This window comes from Ranitomeya imitator, chromosome 2 (assembly GCF_032444005.1).
Source record: "Ranitomeya imitator isolate aRanImi1 chromosome 2, aRanImi1.pri, whole genome shotgun sequence".
In the NCBI taxonomy this organism is placed as follows: domain Eukaryota; kingdom Metazoa; phylum Chordata; class Amphibia; order Anura; family Dendrobatidae; genus Ranitomeya; species Ranitomeya imitator.
This window is the reverse complement of record NC_091283.1, coordinates 773,330,704-773,348,106: the sequence shown is the minus strand read 5'-3', so window position 1 is coordinate 773,348,106 and position 17,403 is coordinate 773,330,704. Positions and strand designations below refer to the sequence as shown.

Sequence of the window (17,403 nt, the reverse complement as noted above, 5' to 3'; positions counted from 1 at the left end):
TTTTTAACAGGGATATGGTGCCCACATTGCTATATACTACGTGGGCTGTGTTATATACTATGTGTGCTGTGTTATATACTGCGTGGCCTGTGTTATATATTGCGTGGGCTGTGTTATATACTACGTCGCTGTGCTATATACTAAGTAGGGTTGTGTTATGTACTATGTGAGCTGTGTCATATACTTCGTGGGCTGTGTTATATACTGCGTGGGCTGCGTTATATACTACGTGGGCTGTGTTATATACTACGTGAGCTGTGTCATATACTGCGTGGGCTGTGTTATATACTGCATGGGCTGTGTTATATACTATGTCGCTGTGCTATATACTATGTAAGCTGTGCTATATACTATGTCGCTGTGCTATATACTACATGGCTGTGCTATGCACTATGTAGCTGTGTTATATACTATGTGGCTGTGCTATATACTACGTGGGCTGTGTTATATACTACGTGGGCTGTGCTATATACTACGTGGGCTGTGCTATATACTACATGGGCTGTGTTATTTACTGCGTGGGCTGTGTTATATACTACATGGGCTGTGCTACATCCTCAGTGTGCTGTGCTATATACTAGGTGGCTGTGCTATACACTACGTAGCTGTGTTATATACTACGTGGCTGTGCTATATACTTCGTGGCTGTGTTATATACTACATAGCTGTGCTATATAGTTCGTGGCTGTGTTATATACTACATAGCTGTGTTATATACTACGTAGCTGTGCTATACACTACGTGGCATGCTATATACTACGTGGGCTGTGTTATATGCTACGCGGACTGTGTTATATGCTAAGTGGGCTGTCAGACTCTTTCACCCGGGGCCCTCAAAAACCTGGAGCTGGCCCTGGCTTCACTGATTAGTCGCACCCGGCCGGCCACAAACAGTCAACGACAGATGCAGTCCAGCCGCGAATTGGCTTGGGATTTGAACCACGCTTCGCTGATTGGGCATGCCCGGCCGGCCGAATCCTGTGTATTCATTGCATTATTCTGAAATCTTCATAAATAAACTACATACATATTCTAGAATAGAATGCGTTAGAATCGGGCCACCATCTAGTCACATATCTGAATCCAGAAGCAAACTCAGGTGTCATGGAAAGAATTGGGAAGCATTGGCAAGTTTTTGCATAAATATCTAATTTTTGCATCAGGCTTACGATACATCATTGCTATCAGCCATTTTGAGTCTTTTATAACTACTGAAGGAGCTTAGTTGAGTGCACCTATCTACTAGCATCCAAAATTTCTGTCACTGCACATGTGAAGCTAAAATTTAGAAAATGTTCAAATAAGAAAGTCAAAATTCAATAATATGTAAGAAAACGAACAGATATGATAACAAAGTGATGGCTCATCTTGCTTTATTTTTGATTGGGGTGTCAGATCAGATGTCATATAAATCATTTCCAAAAACAAGAAATCTTAAGAGGTTAACAAAACTTACCTGACCTTTTAGTCTATATAATTTTTAGATTAACGCCCCCTGAGTAGTGACATTTGAGAAAATGCATTCTAACAAAAATAATCATAATATTAATCATTTAATTGTAGATATGGGGGAGTGTCACTCCTGTTTATGTAAGAGGAATGGAAAGAATAAATAGTTCATGGCCAAATCATTGGTTTGAGACCTTCACAGGCAGTCACCACATTAACCAGCCATGTTACGCTGCATTACTTTACTCGCTCTTCTGGTTTTCACATGGACTCAGCAAGGTATGAAAATATAATATTTGTTCATTGTAATATTGGAAGGTTATTCCCGAAATTGTACGTTATCCTTTATCTATAGAGAGACTGATCTCTGAGAATCTGACCATTGGTGACCACTAGAGTTGAGCGACCTTGACCTTTTTAGAGTCGAGCCGGGTTTCGCGAAACCCGACTATCTCAAAAGTCGGGTTGAGTGAAATCGGCCGATTATGGCGAAAAGTCGGGATCGACCGAAACACGAAACCCAATGCAAGTCAATGGGGCAGCATAGTCGGCAGTGAGTGGGGGCCAGGAAAACACCTAGAGTGCCCATTTTAATGTCAAAACCATCCATTCTTCTTAATGAAGCTTGTCAAGCGTAATTTACCTTATAATAATTGGAAGGCATTTGAAATTGGGGGTCATTTGGCTAAAGTTGTGTGGGGTAGGGCTGGTTCAAGTAATTAGTGGGCCCAGGAAATCTGGACCACGTCACGGCAGTGGAGCAGGGAGAGGTAAGTATTTCAACTTTGCAAGTGCTGTGAACCTGAGCAAGCAGGGGGGGCCCACTTGTTGGCATTGGCACTGGCACAGGGCCCCTAAAAGTACAGCGGTGTGTTTGCACGGCGGGGGCGCCTCCCACCGGCAGCAACACTTTTGCGTACTATGAGAGGCCCTGTGCCAGTGACGTCGCCAACTAGTATTCCTCCCCCCACCTGATGAAGGAACCTGCACTTTCATCTGCACCTTCCTCTTTGTCCCCGTGTAAGGTGGTATGGTATGCGGGAAGAGCAACCTGACTTTCAGCAGGGTCACAATGTTGTTGTGTAGCATGCACGGGGAATGTTGCGTTATGGGTCAATGTACCAGCAGACTCATCTATCACTGGCTGGGCAATGGGCACGATGAAGTGGAAACACAGATATAGGCCCAAAGAATAAAGTGGGCTAAATGCAGTTCAAAATTGGTAACACAGGAATAACCAGGGGGCATTGCAGTGGAGGACAACTGGAATGAGAGGCTGACACAGAGAGTAGGGCCAAATCAGTAAGTAGTCGAAATGCAGTTCAAAATTGGCAACCGTAGTAAACAGGCGGCACAGCTTTGTTCAGTGGAGGAGAACAGCAAGGAGTGGCAGACACCGATAGTAGGCCCCAACCCAACTAGTAGGCCAAATGCAGTCTAACATTAACAACTACTTAACGAGAGCCTGAAAATGGAATTTCAGGACAGGAAACCAGGAGAACAGCAAGGAGTGGCAGACACCGATAGTAGGCCCCAAACCAACTAGTACGCCAAATGCAGTTGTTCCATTTAACCACAATTTAATGAGAGCCTGAAGATCGAAGCTCAGGAAAGGCAACCTGGGGAACACCTTGGAGTGTAACACACCCTCTCTCTACACCCCATACCCAATTTGTAGGCCTAATGCAGCGTAGTTTCCGACAACTACTAAACGAGAGCATGAAGATCGAAGCTCAGGAAAGGCAACCTGGGGAACACCTTGGAGTGTAACACACCCTCTCTCTACACCCCATACCCAATTTGAAGGCCTAATGCAGCGTAGTTTCCAACAACTACTAAACGAGAGCCGGAAGATCGAAGCTCAGGAAAGGCAACCCGGGGAACACCTTGGAGTGTAACAAACCCTCTCTGTACACCCCATACCCTATTTGTAGGCCTAATGCAGTGTAGTTTCCAAGAACTACTAAATGAGAGCCGGAAGATCGAAGCTCAGGAAAGGCAACCTGGGGAACACCTTGGAGTGTAACACAACGTCTCTCTACACCACGGAAGGGCTGATTCTTAGGAAGGAAGGCTGTTGGAAATAAGCATTGCGCGTCCGAGGGTGATTATATTCTTATTAGGTATATACTCACCCTCGGACGCGCCCTGCTTCTTTATTTGGAATGAATGTTTATTTGCAATGTGGTGTTGACTTTCTCTATTATTTTGGTAATTAATGATTTTATTATTTTCATTGTTTTGCATCTTCTCGGCAATAATATAAAGAAGACGCGACAGGACAACACTCGGTGGATGCCATATCTGTGTTTTCAATTTAAAAAAACTTTCAGTTAACTACTTGCAGGAGAAAGTAATTGTAGCTGGTGGCAATTTTTAGTACTGTACCAGATTTTAGTTGTGTGTTTGTTTTTAATGTTAAAATGTCTGCATTTGATATCTCACCAGTATTTTCTTTTTTATAAGCAAAATACTTTTTTTTTTAATTTTATGATGTTGGTTCAAGGGGTACACGGGCAGCAGTAGACAGGTCAGTGGAGGCCTAGTGGAAGGAGGGACCGCAGACAGGCTTCGAAGCCCTAACATAATAAATTGGGCTGCCTGTAGGCAGTTTAAAATTGGTTCCAGGGGAACACGGGCAGCAGTAGACAGGTCAGTGGAGGCCTAGTGGAAGGAGGGACCGCAGACAGGCTTCGAAGCCCTAACATAATAAATTGGGCTGCCCGTAGGCAATTTAAAATTGGTTCCAGGGGAACACGGGCAGCAGTAGACAGGTAAGTGGAGGCCTAGTGGAAGGAGGGACCGCAGACAGGCTTCGAAGGCCTAACATAATAAAATGGGCTGGCTGTAGGCAATTTAAAATTGGTTCCAGGGGAACACGGGCAGCAGTAGACAGGTCAGTGGAGGCCTAGTGGAAGGAGGGACCGCAGACAGGCTTCGAAGGCCTAACATAATAAAATGGGCTGCCTGTAGGCAATTTAAAATTGGTTCCAGGGGAACACGGGCAGCAGTAGACAGGTAAGTGGAGGCCTAGTGGAAGGAGGGACCGCAGACAGGCTTCGAAGGCCTAACATAATAAATTGGGCTGCCTGTAGGCAATTTAAAATTGGTTCCAGGGGAACACGGGCAGCAGTAGACAGGTCAGTGGAGGCCTAGTGGAAGGAGGGACCGCAGACAGGCTTCGAAGGCCTAACATAATAAAATGGGCTGGCTGTAGGCAATTTAAAATTGGTTCCAGGGGAACACGGGCAGCAGTAGACAGGTAAGTGGAGGCCTAGTGGAAGGAGGGACCGCAGACAGGCTTCGAAGGCCTAACATAATAAATTGGGCTGCCTGTAGGCAATTTAAAATTGGTTCCAGGGGAACACGGGCAGCAGTAGACAGGTAAGTGGAGGCCTAGTGGAAGGAGGGACCGCAGACAGGCTTCGAAGGCCTAACGTAATAAAATGGGCTGGCTGTAGGCAATTTAAAATTGGTTCCATGGGAACACGGGCAGCAGTAGACAGGTCAGTGGAGGCCTAGTGGAAGGAGTGACGGCAGACAGGCATCAAAGGCCTAACATCATAACATTGGGCTGTTGGCAATTTAAAATTGGTTCCAGGGGTACACGGGCAACAGTGGTCTGGTCAGTGGAAGTCTAGTGGAAGGAGTGACGGCAGACAGGCATCAAAGGCCTAACATAATAACATTTGGCTGTTGGCAATTTAAAATTGGTTCCAGGGGTACACGGGCAACAGTGGTCTGGTCAGTGGAAGTCTAGTGGAAGGAGTGACGGCAGACAGGCTAAGAAGGCCTAACATAACAAAATTGGGCTGGCTGTAGGCAAGTTTAAATTGGTTCCAGGGGAACACGGCCAGCAGTGGCCTGGTCAGTGTAGTAGTTGTAGAAAGAACGGACCGCAGACAGGCTTCGAAGGCCTAACATAACAAAAATGTCAAAACAATGGTATTGTCAGTGCCAGGCATTGAAGGATGTCAGCGCATAGACTAAACATTGGTGAAGCTGTGAGAGATAATTTTGCTAGTGGTAGAGCACTGTTTGAGCTGGGGGGGGGAACTGTCTTGTGGCCGGCGGTACAGGCCCAGGGCCCCTCATATTACAATGGTGTGTCTGACGTTGGGTGCGCACCACCACCACCAGAGACACTTTATTGTACTATGAGGGACCCAGTGGCAGTGCCGTCGACCAAAAGCGGGCACACCCACCTCTTCAGACAAACAGCACTCTCACGGGTGCTGGCGCAAAGTGGCGATACCACGGCCCCGTGTGGGGAGTTAGGCCATTTTGTTAGGAGTAAACATGTCGTATGCTGGACAATCAGGTGCAGAAAATTACGAGATTGGAAAAGCCATTCAGAAGAGTCCACAGGCAAGACCTTTTCATAGGAAAGTTAGGTGTTAGCCGGGCAAGGTGGGGCAAAAGATTTCGAAATCCAGTTGTGGTTCATTTTAATGAAGGTTAGATCATCTACATTTTGGGTAGCCAGACGAGTCCTTTTTTCAGTTAGTATTGAACCTGCAGCACTGAATACTCTTTCTGATAGGACACTAGCTGCCGGGCAAGCAAGCTCCTGCAATGCATATTCTGCCAATTCTGGCCAGGTGTCTAATTTGGATGCCCAGTAATCAAATGGGAATGACGGTTGAGGGAGAACGTCGATAAGGGATGAAAAATAGTTTGTAACCATACTGGACAAATGTTGTCTCCTGTCACTTTGAATTGATGCTGCAGTACCTGTCCTGTCTGCGGTCATAGCAAAATCACTCCACAACCTAGTCAGAAAACCCCTCTGGCCAACGCCACTTCTGATTTCTGCCCCTCTAACACCTCTCGTCTGCTGGCCCCTGGAGCTCGTGTGAGAACGATCACGGGCGCTCTGTGCAGGGAATGCCAGAAGCAAACGGTCAACAAGAGTTGATTGTTTTGTTGCTAATATTAGTTCCAAGTTCTCATGTGGCATAATATTTTGCAATTTGCCTTTATAGCGAGGATCAAGGAGGCAGGCCAACCAGTAATCGTCATCGTTCATCATTTTTGTAATGCGTGTGTCCCTTTTGAGGATACGCAAGGCATAATCCGCCATGTGGGCCAAAGTTCCAGTTGTCAAATCTGCGGTTGTGCTTGGTTGAGGGGCAGTTGCAGGCAAATCTACGTCACTTGTGTCCCTCAAAAAACCAGAACCCGCCCTTGCCACGCCACCAATTTCCAATGACCCCGGGAAAGCTTCCTCATTAAAAATATACTCATCCCCATCATCCTCCTCATCCTCCACCACCTCTTCGCCCGCTACCTCGTCCTGTACACTGCCCTGACCAGACAATGGCTGACTGTCATCAAGGCTTTCCTCTTCCTCTGGTGCAGACGCCTGATCCTTTATGTCCGTCAAACTTTGCATCAGCAGACACATTAGGGGGATGCTCATGCTTATTATGGCGTTGTCTGCACTAACCAGCCGTGTGCATTCCTCAAAACACTGAAGGACTTGACACATGTCTTTAATCTTCGACCACTGCACACCTGACAACTCCATGTCTGCCATCCTACTGCCTGCCCGTGTATGTGTATCCTCCCACAAAAACATAACAGCCCGCCTCTGTTCGCACAGTCTCTGAAGCATGTGCAGTGTTGAGTTCCACCTTGTAACAACGTCTATGATTAGGCGATGCTGGGGAAGGTTCAAAGAACGCTGATAGGTCTGCATACGGCTGGAGTGTACAGGCGAACGGCGGATATGTGCGCAAAGTCCACGCACTTTGAGGAGCAGGTCGGATAACCCCGGATAACTTTTCAGGAAGCACTGCACCACCAGGTTTAAGGTGTGAGCCAGGCAAGGAATGTGTTTCAGTTGGGAAAGGGAGATGGCAGCCATGAAATTCCTTCCGTTATCACTCACTACCTTGCCTGCCTCAAGATCTACAGTGCCCAGCCACGACTGCGTTTCTTGCTGCAAGAACTCGGACAGAACTTCCGCGGTGTGTCTGTTGTCGCCCAAACACTTCATAGCCAATACAGCCTGCTGACGTTTGCCAGTAGCTGCCCCATAATGGGAGACCTGGTGTGCAACAGTGGCAGCTGCGGATGGAGTGGTTGTGCGACTGCGGTCTGTGGACGAGCTCTCGCTTCTGCAGGAGGACGAGGAGGAGGAGGAGGAGGAGGGGGTGCGAACGGCTACAGCCAACTGTTTCCTAGACCGTGGGCTAGGCAGAACTGTCCCAAACTTGCTGTCCCCTGTGGACCCTGAATCCACCACATTTACCCAGTGTGCCGTGATGGACACGTAACGTCCCTGGCCATGCCTACTGGTCCATGCATCTGTTGTCAGGTGCACCTTTGTGCTCACAGATTGCCTGAGTGCATGGACGATGCGCTCTTTAACATGCTGGTGGAGGGCTGGGATGGCTTTTCTGGAAAAAAAGTGTCGACTGGGTAGCTCGTAGCGTGGTACAGCGTAGTCCATCAGGTCTTTGAAAGCTTCGCTTTCAACTAACCGGTAGGGCATCATCTCTAACGAGATTAGTCTAGCTATGTGGGCGTTCAAACCCTGTGTACGCGGATGCGAGGCTAAGTACTTCCTTTTTCTAACCATAGTCTCATGTAGGGTGAGCTGGACTGGAGAGCTGGAGATCGTGGAACTAGCGGGGGTGCCGGTGGACATGGCAGACTGAGAGACGGTGGGAGATGGTATTGTTGCCGCCGGTGCCCTAGATGCAGTGTTTCCTACTACGAAACTGGAGATTCCCTGACCCTGACTGCTTTGGCCTGGCAAAGAAACCTGCACAGATACTGCAGGTGGTGCAGAAAATGGTGGCCCTACACTGCCGGAAGGGATGTTGCGTTGATGAGTAGCTTCATTGGCCGAGGGTGCTACAACCTTAAGGGACGTTTGGTAGTTAGTCCAAGCTTGCAAATGCATGGTGGTTAAATGTCTATGCATGCAACTTGTATTGAGACTTTTCAGATTCTGCCCTCTGCTTAAGGTAGTTGAACATTTTTGACAGATTACTTTGTGCTGATCAATTGGATGTTGTTTAAAAAAATGCCAGACTGCACTCTTTCTAGCATCGGATACCTTTTCAGGCATTGCAGACTGAGCTTTAACCGGATGGCCACGCTGTCCTCCAACAGGTTTTGACTTTGCCACGCGTTTTGGCCAAGATACGGGCCCGGCAGATGGAACCTGTTGCGATGTTGATGCCTGCTGCGGCCCCTCCTCCTCCGCTTCAGAACTGCTGCCGCCTGCACCCTGTTCCCCCAATGGCTGCCAATCGGGGTCAAGAACTGGGTCATCTATTACCTCTTCTTGTAGCTCGTGTGCAACTTCATCTGTGTCACCGTGTCGGTCGGTGGTATAGCGTTCGTGATGGGGCAACATTGTCTCATCAGGGTCTGATTCTTGATCAGCACCCTGCGAGGGCAATGTTGTGGTCTGAGTCAAAGGACCAGCATAGTAGTCTGGCTGTGGCTGTGCATCAGTGCACTCCATGTCAGATTCAACTTGTAATGGGCATGGACTGTTAACTGCTTCACTTTCTAAGCCAGGGACGGTATGTGTAAAGAGCTCCATGGAGTAACCCGTTGTGTCGCCTGCTGCATTCTTCTCTGTTGTTGTTTTTGCTGAAGAGGACAAGGAAGCGACTTGTCCCTGACCGTGAACATCCACTAACGACGCGCTGCTTTTACTTTTACCAGTTTCACGAGAGGAGGCAAAAGAGCTAGAGGCTGAGTCAGCAAGATAAGCCAAAACTTGCTCTTGATGCTCTGGCTTTAAAAGCGGTTTTCCTACTCCCAGAAAAGGGAGGGTTCGAGGCCTTGTGTAGCCAGACGACGAACCTGGCTCCACAGCTCCAGACTTAGGTGCAATATTTTTTTTCCCACGACCACCTGATGCTCCACCACTACCACTACCCTCATTACCAGCTGACAATGAACGCCCCCGGCCACGACCTCTTCCACCAGACTTCCTCATTGTTTTAAAAACGTTACCAAACGAACGGTATTTGTTGCTGTCACACAACTTACACGGTGAGCTATAACTTCAGTATGATTTAGCTACCCCTTTACAGGTGGGTGAGACCACAACGAAAATCAGCCACAATGTTACACACTCTGTTGTTGTTGGCAACAAATGAGATGGCACACACGCAGGACTGTCACTGAAGCGCAAATGTAAATATTTATCTCCCACTGATTTGTGTTTGTTTTTTTTAAAAGGGAGACTTCAGAAAAAAAAAAAATTTTAAAAAAATTATTTTTTACAGGAGAATTTATAAAACAAATAAAATGAAATGATTGTTTCAGGGAGAATTTAGGAAAAAAAAAAAAAAAAAGGCTTTGTAGGGTCCACTGAGTGAGAGAGGACGCACACAGGAGTCAGGAGTGGCACACAAGCCCAGAGGCCAATATTAATCTCCCACCGATTGATTTAGTTATTTTTTTTGGTAGATTTTGGAACCCAAATCAAGCAAAAAAATTAATAGGCTTTCTATGGCCCACAATTGGGGAGAGAGAGAGAGATGGCACACCCAGGAGTCAAGACTGGCACACAAGCAGAAGGGGCAATATGAATCTCCCACAGATTTTTTTTTTTTTTTTTTTTCAAGGAGACTTTAGAGAAAAAAAAATACAAAAAAAATGATTTTTTTCAGGAATAATTTAGAAACCAAAGAAAATAAAATGATTGTTTCAGGGAGAATTTAGAAAACAAATAAAACAAAAAATAGGCTTTCTAGGGCCCACTGAGTGACAGATGACGCACACAGGAGTCAGGAGTGGCACACAAGCCCAGAGGCCAATATTAATCTCCCACTGATTGATTTAGTGATTTTTTTTGGTAGATTTTGGAACCCAAATCAAGCAAAAAAATTAATAGGCTTTCTATGGCCCACAATTGGGGAGAGAGAGAGAGATGGCACACCCAGGAGTCAAGACTGGCACACAAGCAGAAGGGGCAATATGAATCTCCCACAGATTTTTTTTTTTTTTTTTTTTCAGGGAGACTTTAGAGAAAAAAAAATATAAAAAAAATGATTTTTTTCAGGAATAATTTAGAAACCAAAGAAAATAAAATGATTTTTTCAGGGAGAATTTAGAAAACAAATAAAACAAAAAATAGGCTTTCTAGGGCCCACTGATTGATTTAGTGATTTTTTTTGGTAGATTTTGGAACCCAAATCAAGCAAAAAAATTAATAGGCTTTCTATCGCCCACTATTTGTGAGAGAGATGGCACGCTCAGGACTGGCACACAAGCCCAGAGGCCAATATTAATCTCCCATTTTTTTTTTTTTCCAGGGAAAATTTATAAACCCAATAAAAAAAATAATAATAAATAGGCTTTCTATGGCCCACTATCTGAGAGAGAGAGATGGCACGCTTAGGACTGGCACACAAGCCCAAAGGCCAATATTAATCTCCCACTGATTGATTGATTGATTTTTTCAGGTAGAATTTAGAACCCAAATCAAGCAAAAAAATTAATAGGCTTTCTATGGCCCACTGAGTGAGAGATGGCACACACAGGAGTAAGGAGTGGCACACAAGCCCTGAGGCCAATATTTTTCTCCCACTGATTGATGTTGTGATTTTTTCTGGTACATTTTGGAACCCAAATCAAGCAAAAAAATAAATAGGCTTTCTATGGCCCACTGAGTGAGAGATGACACAGACAGGGATGGCACTCTAGCAGAAATGTCAATCTTAATCTCCCACAAAAAAAATATAAAAAAAATGATTTTTTTCAGGAATAATTTAGAAACCAAAGAAAATAAAATGATTTTTTCAGGGAGAATTTAGAAAACAAATAAAACAATTAATAGGCTTTCTATCGCCCACTATTTGTGAGAGAGATGGCACGCTCAGGACTGGCACACAAGCCCAGAGGCCAATATTAATCTCCCATTTTTTTTTTTTTCCAGGGAAAATTTATAAACCCAAAATTTATAAAACAAAAAATAGGCTTTCTAGGGCCCACTGAGTGACAGATGACGCTCACAGGAGTCAGGAGTGGCACACAAGCCCAGAGGCCAATATTAATCTCCCACTGATTGATTTAGTGATTTTTTTTGGTAGATTTTGGAACCCAAATCAAGCCAAAAAATTAATAGGCTTTCTATCGCCCACTATTTGTGAGAGAGATGGCACGCTCAGGACTGGCACACAAGCCCAGAGGCCAATATTAATCTCCCATTTTTTTTTTTTTCCAGGGAAAATTTATAAACCCAATAAAAAAAATAATAATAAATAGGCTTTCTATGGCCCACTATCTGAGAGAGAGAGATGGCACGCTTAGGACTGGCACACAAGCCCAAAGGCCAATATTAATCTCCCACTGATTGATTGATTGATTTTTTCAGGTAGAATTATGAACCCAAATCAACCAAAAAAATAAATAGGCTTTCTATGGCCCACTATTTGTGAGAGAGATGGCACGCTCAGGACTGGCACACAAGCCCAGAGGCCAATATTAATCTCCCACTTTTTTTTTTTTTCCAGGGAAAATTTATAAACCCAATAAAATAATAAAAAAATAGGCTTTCTATGGCCCACTATCTGAGAGAGAGAGAGATGGCACGCTTAGGACTGGCACACAAGCCCAAAGGCCAATATTAATCTCCCACTGATTGATTTAATGATTTTTTCAGGTAGAATTTAGAACCCAAATCAAGCAAAAAAAATAATAGGCTTTCTATGGCCCACTGAGTGAGAGATGGCACACACAGGAGTAAGGAGTGGCACACAAGCCCTGAGGCCAATATTTTTCTCCCACTGATTGATTGATTGATTTTTTCAGGTAGAATTATGAACCCAAATCAACCAAAAAAATAAATAGGCTTTCTATGGCCCACTATTTGTGAGAGAGATGGCACGCTCAGGACTGGCACACAAGCCCAGAGGCCAATATTAATCTCCCATTTTTTTTTTTTCCAGGGAAAATTTATAAACCCAATAAAAAAAATAATAATAAATAGGCTTTCTATGGCCCACTATCTGAGAGAGAGAGATGGCACGCTTAGGACTGGCACACAAGCCCAAAGGCCAATATTAATCTCCCACTGATTGATTGATTGATTTTTTCAGGTAGAATTATGAACCCAAATCAACCAAAAAAATAAATAGGCTTTCTATGGCCCACTATTTGTGAGAGAGATGGCACGCTCAGGACTGGCACACAAGCCCAGAGGCCAATATTAATCTCCCACTTTTTTTTTTTTTCCAGGGAAAATTTATAAACCCAATAAAATAATAAAAAAATAGGCTTTCTATGGCCCACTATCTGAGAGAGAGAGAGAGATGGCACGCTTAGGACTGGCACACAAGCCCAAAGGCCAATATTAATCTCCCACTGATTGATTTATTGATTTTTTCAGGTAGAATTTAGAACCCAAATCAAGCAAAAAAATTAATAGGCTTTCTATGGCCCACTGAGTGAGAGATGGCACACACAGGAGTAAGGAGTGGCACACAAGCCCTGAGGCCAATATTTTTCTCCCACTGATTGATGTTGTGATTTTTTCTGGTAGATTTTGGAACCCAAATCAAGCAAAAAAATAAATAGGCTTTCTATGGCCCACTGAGTGAGAGATGACACAGACAGGGATGGCACTCTAGCAGAAATGTCAATCTTAATCTCCCACAAAAAAAAAAAAAAAAAAAAAAAAGGAACTGTCCTTCAATTACTATCTCCCTGCAGTAATCTCAGCCAGGTATGGCAGGCAGCAATAAGGAGTGGACTGATGCACAAATTAAATAAAAAGTGTGGACAAACAAACAAGATAGCTGTGCAGAAAGGAAGGAACAAGAGGATTTGTGCTTTGAAAAAAGCAGTTGGTTTGCACAGCGGCAGGACCGGCTCCAGGTTTTTGAGGGCCCCGGGCGAAAGAGTCTCAGTGGGCCCCCCCTTTAACACATACCCCGATTCATGATCGCATATAAACACAGCCATGTAGTATATAACACTGCCCACGTAGTATATAGCAGCGCAGCCCACGTAGTATATAGCAGCCCACGTAGTATATAGCAGTGCAGCCCACGTAGTATATAGCAGTGCAGCCCACGTAGTATATAGCAGTGCAGCCCACGTAGTATATAGCAGTGCAGCCCACGTAGTATATAGCAGTGCAGCCCACGTAGTATATAGCAGTGCAGCCCACGTAGTATATAGCAGCGCCACTCACTCAGGCACTGGTGGTAGGAGCTCCTCCTGAGTCCTGAATCTGCCTCATAACTTCAGCAGCATGGCAGCCAGCCAGGGCGGGAGAGCAGAGCAGAGAACGTGCTCTCCGCCCACAATGTCACACTGGCTGCCTTCTGTTAACCCCTATGTGTGCCTGCCTGGCTGCACTCACTGAGTGAGAAGATGCTTGTGTCAGAGCTGGCACATAGGGGTTAAGAGAACGCAGCCAGCAGTGACTGTGTGGGCGGAGAGAGCATGTTATCTCCTGCTCTGCTCTCCCAGCTGTATTGTGAGTGGGCCCCCCTCTCTCCCCAGGGCCCCGGCATTTGCCCGGTCTGCCGGGTGCTGACGCCGGCCCTGCACAGCGGCGTACACACAGCAATGCAGCTATCAGGGAGCCTTCTAGGGCAGCCCAATGAGCTACAGCGCTGAGGAAAAAAAAAAAAAAAGGAGCTTCCACTGTCTCTGCACACCGAAGGTGGTGTTGGGCAGTGGAAATCGCTACAGCACAAGCGGTTTTGTGGTTAATGGACCCTGCCTAACGCTATCCCTGCTTCTGACGAAGCGGCAGCAACTTCTCCCTAAGCTCAGATCAGCAGCAGTAAGATGGCGGTCGGCGGCAACGCCCCTTTATAGCCCCTGTGACGCCGCGGACAGCAAGCCAATCACTGCAATGCCCTTCTCTAAGATGGTGGGGACCAGGACCTATGTCATCACGCTGCCCACACTCTGCGTTTACCTTCATTGGCTGAGAAATGGCGCTTTTCGCGTCATTGAAACGCGACTTTGGCGCGAAAGTCGCGTACCGCATGGCCGACCACGCACAGGGGTCGGATCGGGTTTCATGAAACTCGACTTCGCCAAAAGTCGGCGACTTTTGAAAATGTTCGACCCGTTTCACTCAACCCTAGTGACCACTAGTGATCCTGAGAAGTGGGCACTGGAACCAGCACTGTTTTGGATGGGGCAGTGGTGCACTTGCTTGATTTCCTCTCCACTCATAGTCTGTAGTACAGCCGGAGAAAGCCAAGTGCTGTACACGACTTTCCAGCAAGCAATGAATGGAGCAGAGGTTGATCATGTGCAGCTTCCCACCATTTAACAAGGGGCTCTGCAGAGCTCAGTTCCAGCTTCCAGAATCACATTCTCAGGATCGCTGGGAATTCCAACTGTCAGAACCTCAGTGATCATTAAGTTATATATTGTGATTTTGGTGATAACCATTTAATGATATATAATATTAATGCTACGGTGTAAGTTAGAAATAATTCATGTAATAATGTGTCATGCTGAAAAGCTAAAAGCAATTCAGGAAAATATTATGGCAAAACAATAAAATTACAAACCTCAAATCACCTCATGAAAAAAAATATGTGATGCACGTAGGTATATAGCACTGGGGGGAGGGGGGTGAAGGGTATTTTACAATCCTAACTTAATGCATTTAAAAACTCCATTAGAAAAACGGAATGTACATTCAGAGCGACTAGATAAATTCCAAAATTATACGCTTTTTTCATACGTTGGTCTGTAGAAGTCTATGGATGCAAAAGGTAAAAGCATTGGCCCTTTTTCCGGCAATTCCATGGGGTGCATGCATATTGTGTGAGCAGAGTTTTTGTGTCTTGTGGACACCATCAAAATCAACCAAAGTTCGAGGGTGTTATAATCTAATTTACTTTTGCGCATAATAGGATGGATTCATGTAACAGAAGGATATCAGATTATTGCAGAATATAAAATTTCAAAAGGTCCAAAGGGAGGTTCTACTAAAATCGACTTCTAGACTGACCATAGATCTTAAATATTTGTTGGGGAGGGAAGCTGCTTTCACACTCAGCCAGACTTCCCAGTGAGAACTTAGTTTTGGTTTATTACCCTGTAACACTTCTCCATCTCTTACCCTCCTGTCTCCTCTTGACCACGTGATCATGTGAATGCTGGGTATAGGGAAGGACAGGAGCTGCTGGGTCAGGAGGCAGATATCTCACTAGAGTGGACACTAATATACTAGCCCGTTACAAGGAAAATCAGGCCCCCAAAAAAAGAATGTATTGATTTGCTAATATGCCCACCCAAGGACTTTCTAGGAGGCCTACTGTATAAAATAATTAAATAAATAAATATAAACTATATGAAAAATAACATATAAAAAAAGAGACACTATTAGACTAAATGTTTCCAACACCACCCCCCTCCCCCCCATAAAAAAATATATCCAATGTATAAACATAATTTAAAATATTTTTTTTTCTTTGGTGGTAAAATTTCCTATTTTTCTTTATATTTTGCCTCTATATTGTGAAAAAAGCTGAATATAAAAATGACATAAGACGTAAGCCCCATGTGTTGCAAAAAAAGTGGCAAAAATTATTCGAATGTTCGAATGAGGAAAAATGCAATGAGTTGTTAAAAGTGATGCAAGATAAAATCTGAAAATGTGCCAAGTCAGGAATGGAGGTAAATGGCCCAGTCATGAACTGGTTAATAATATTCATCCACATATTTTTTTTCTCCAGCTGATTCCACTACATGTCACAGCAAGTGCAAGTCCAAGGAGCATGGCGAACTCTATTCTATCCTGGACAAAAGTGAAGCTGCTTTAAACTACATGCTTCAATCAGAAAAGTATAAAAAAATTCTTCACGAAATCACCGAAAAAATAAAGACCAAAATATGTGATCTCAACCTTGATGCTGCAGCAATATCTGAGCTAATAACCACTAGTGAAAGCATGCTTAAAAAAATTCAAGTTGGATCAATAAATGAGGCATTCATTAAAAGCATTTTGGATAATGATCCAATGAAACTAGTAGATAAATACATAGAGAGTTTGGAGAATAAAAAGAATATGAATAATTGATACTAGGCAAATGCATGATGAAGGTAAGAAATGATCAGAAGTGCAACATATAAGAATACCACGTAGTCATCTGTCACCAGGAGGGACATTTTATTTTAACATGGAGTCCCCTCTGCATAATCAACTACAATCCAATTACATTGCATATATTATTTGTTATTAAAGGTAAAATACTGATGACCGATCTATAGGTCACCACTCACCAGGCACCAGATATCTGCCTGGCAGCGGCTGGATATAGGCAGCGTACACTGCAGTGCCACATATTGTTTAGTGGCCACTGTAAGGTACTGCGGTTACACTTCCTACAATTAACATTATTAGTTTATAATCAGGGGACACAATTATGCCAAAAAGAAGTGGTAAAAAATGATGTTTCACACTAGAAAATATTTAAAATAACAATCATGTTTTCTTTTTAGTACTGGGAATCCTAGAAGACTACAAATCCCAAGAAACTACATGTCAGCCTAGTGTATATGCTGGTTCTTTGGCGATAAAGAGCATTAAGCAATTTCATTTGTGTAATAATTTATTTTCCAACCGTTGTGATTACAGTTTTCTCTGGTACACAAGCCGTGTTCTGGATTACAGATATCTAATCAATATTCATGCTTCAGGTTTTCATTATCTGTGTCTTGTCAGCAGCCATATCAAATATATACAGGAAAAATCACAAACTTGTGGAGGATCCCTAGCCTAACTTAGCTGACTATATACTTAAAGGGAACCTGTCACCCCGAAAATCGCGGGTGAGGTAATCCCACCGGCATCAGGGGCTTATCTGCAGCATTCTGTAATGCTGTAGATAAGCCCCCGATGTAACCTGAAAAAGGAGAAAAAGACGTTAGTGTATACTCACCCAGGGGCGGTCCCACTGCTGGTCAGGTCAGATGGGCGTCTCCAGTCCGCTGCGGCGC

General features: G+C 44.5%; 1 long non-coding RNA gene across 1 annotated transcript; it reads left to right on the top strand.

Annotated features, from left to right (window-relative positions):
* Positions 1–1,638: 1,638 nt before the first annotated feature.
* LOC138667774 (uncharacterized) lies at positions 1,639–17,002 on the top strand. Its single transcript, XR_011318931.1, has 3 exons — positions 1,639–1,728; positions 16,140–16,506; positions 16,906–17,002. It is a non-coding gene; the product is annotated as an uncharacterized lncRNA (long non-coding RNA).
* The last annotated feature ends 401 nt before the right edge of the window (positions 17,003–17,403 follow it).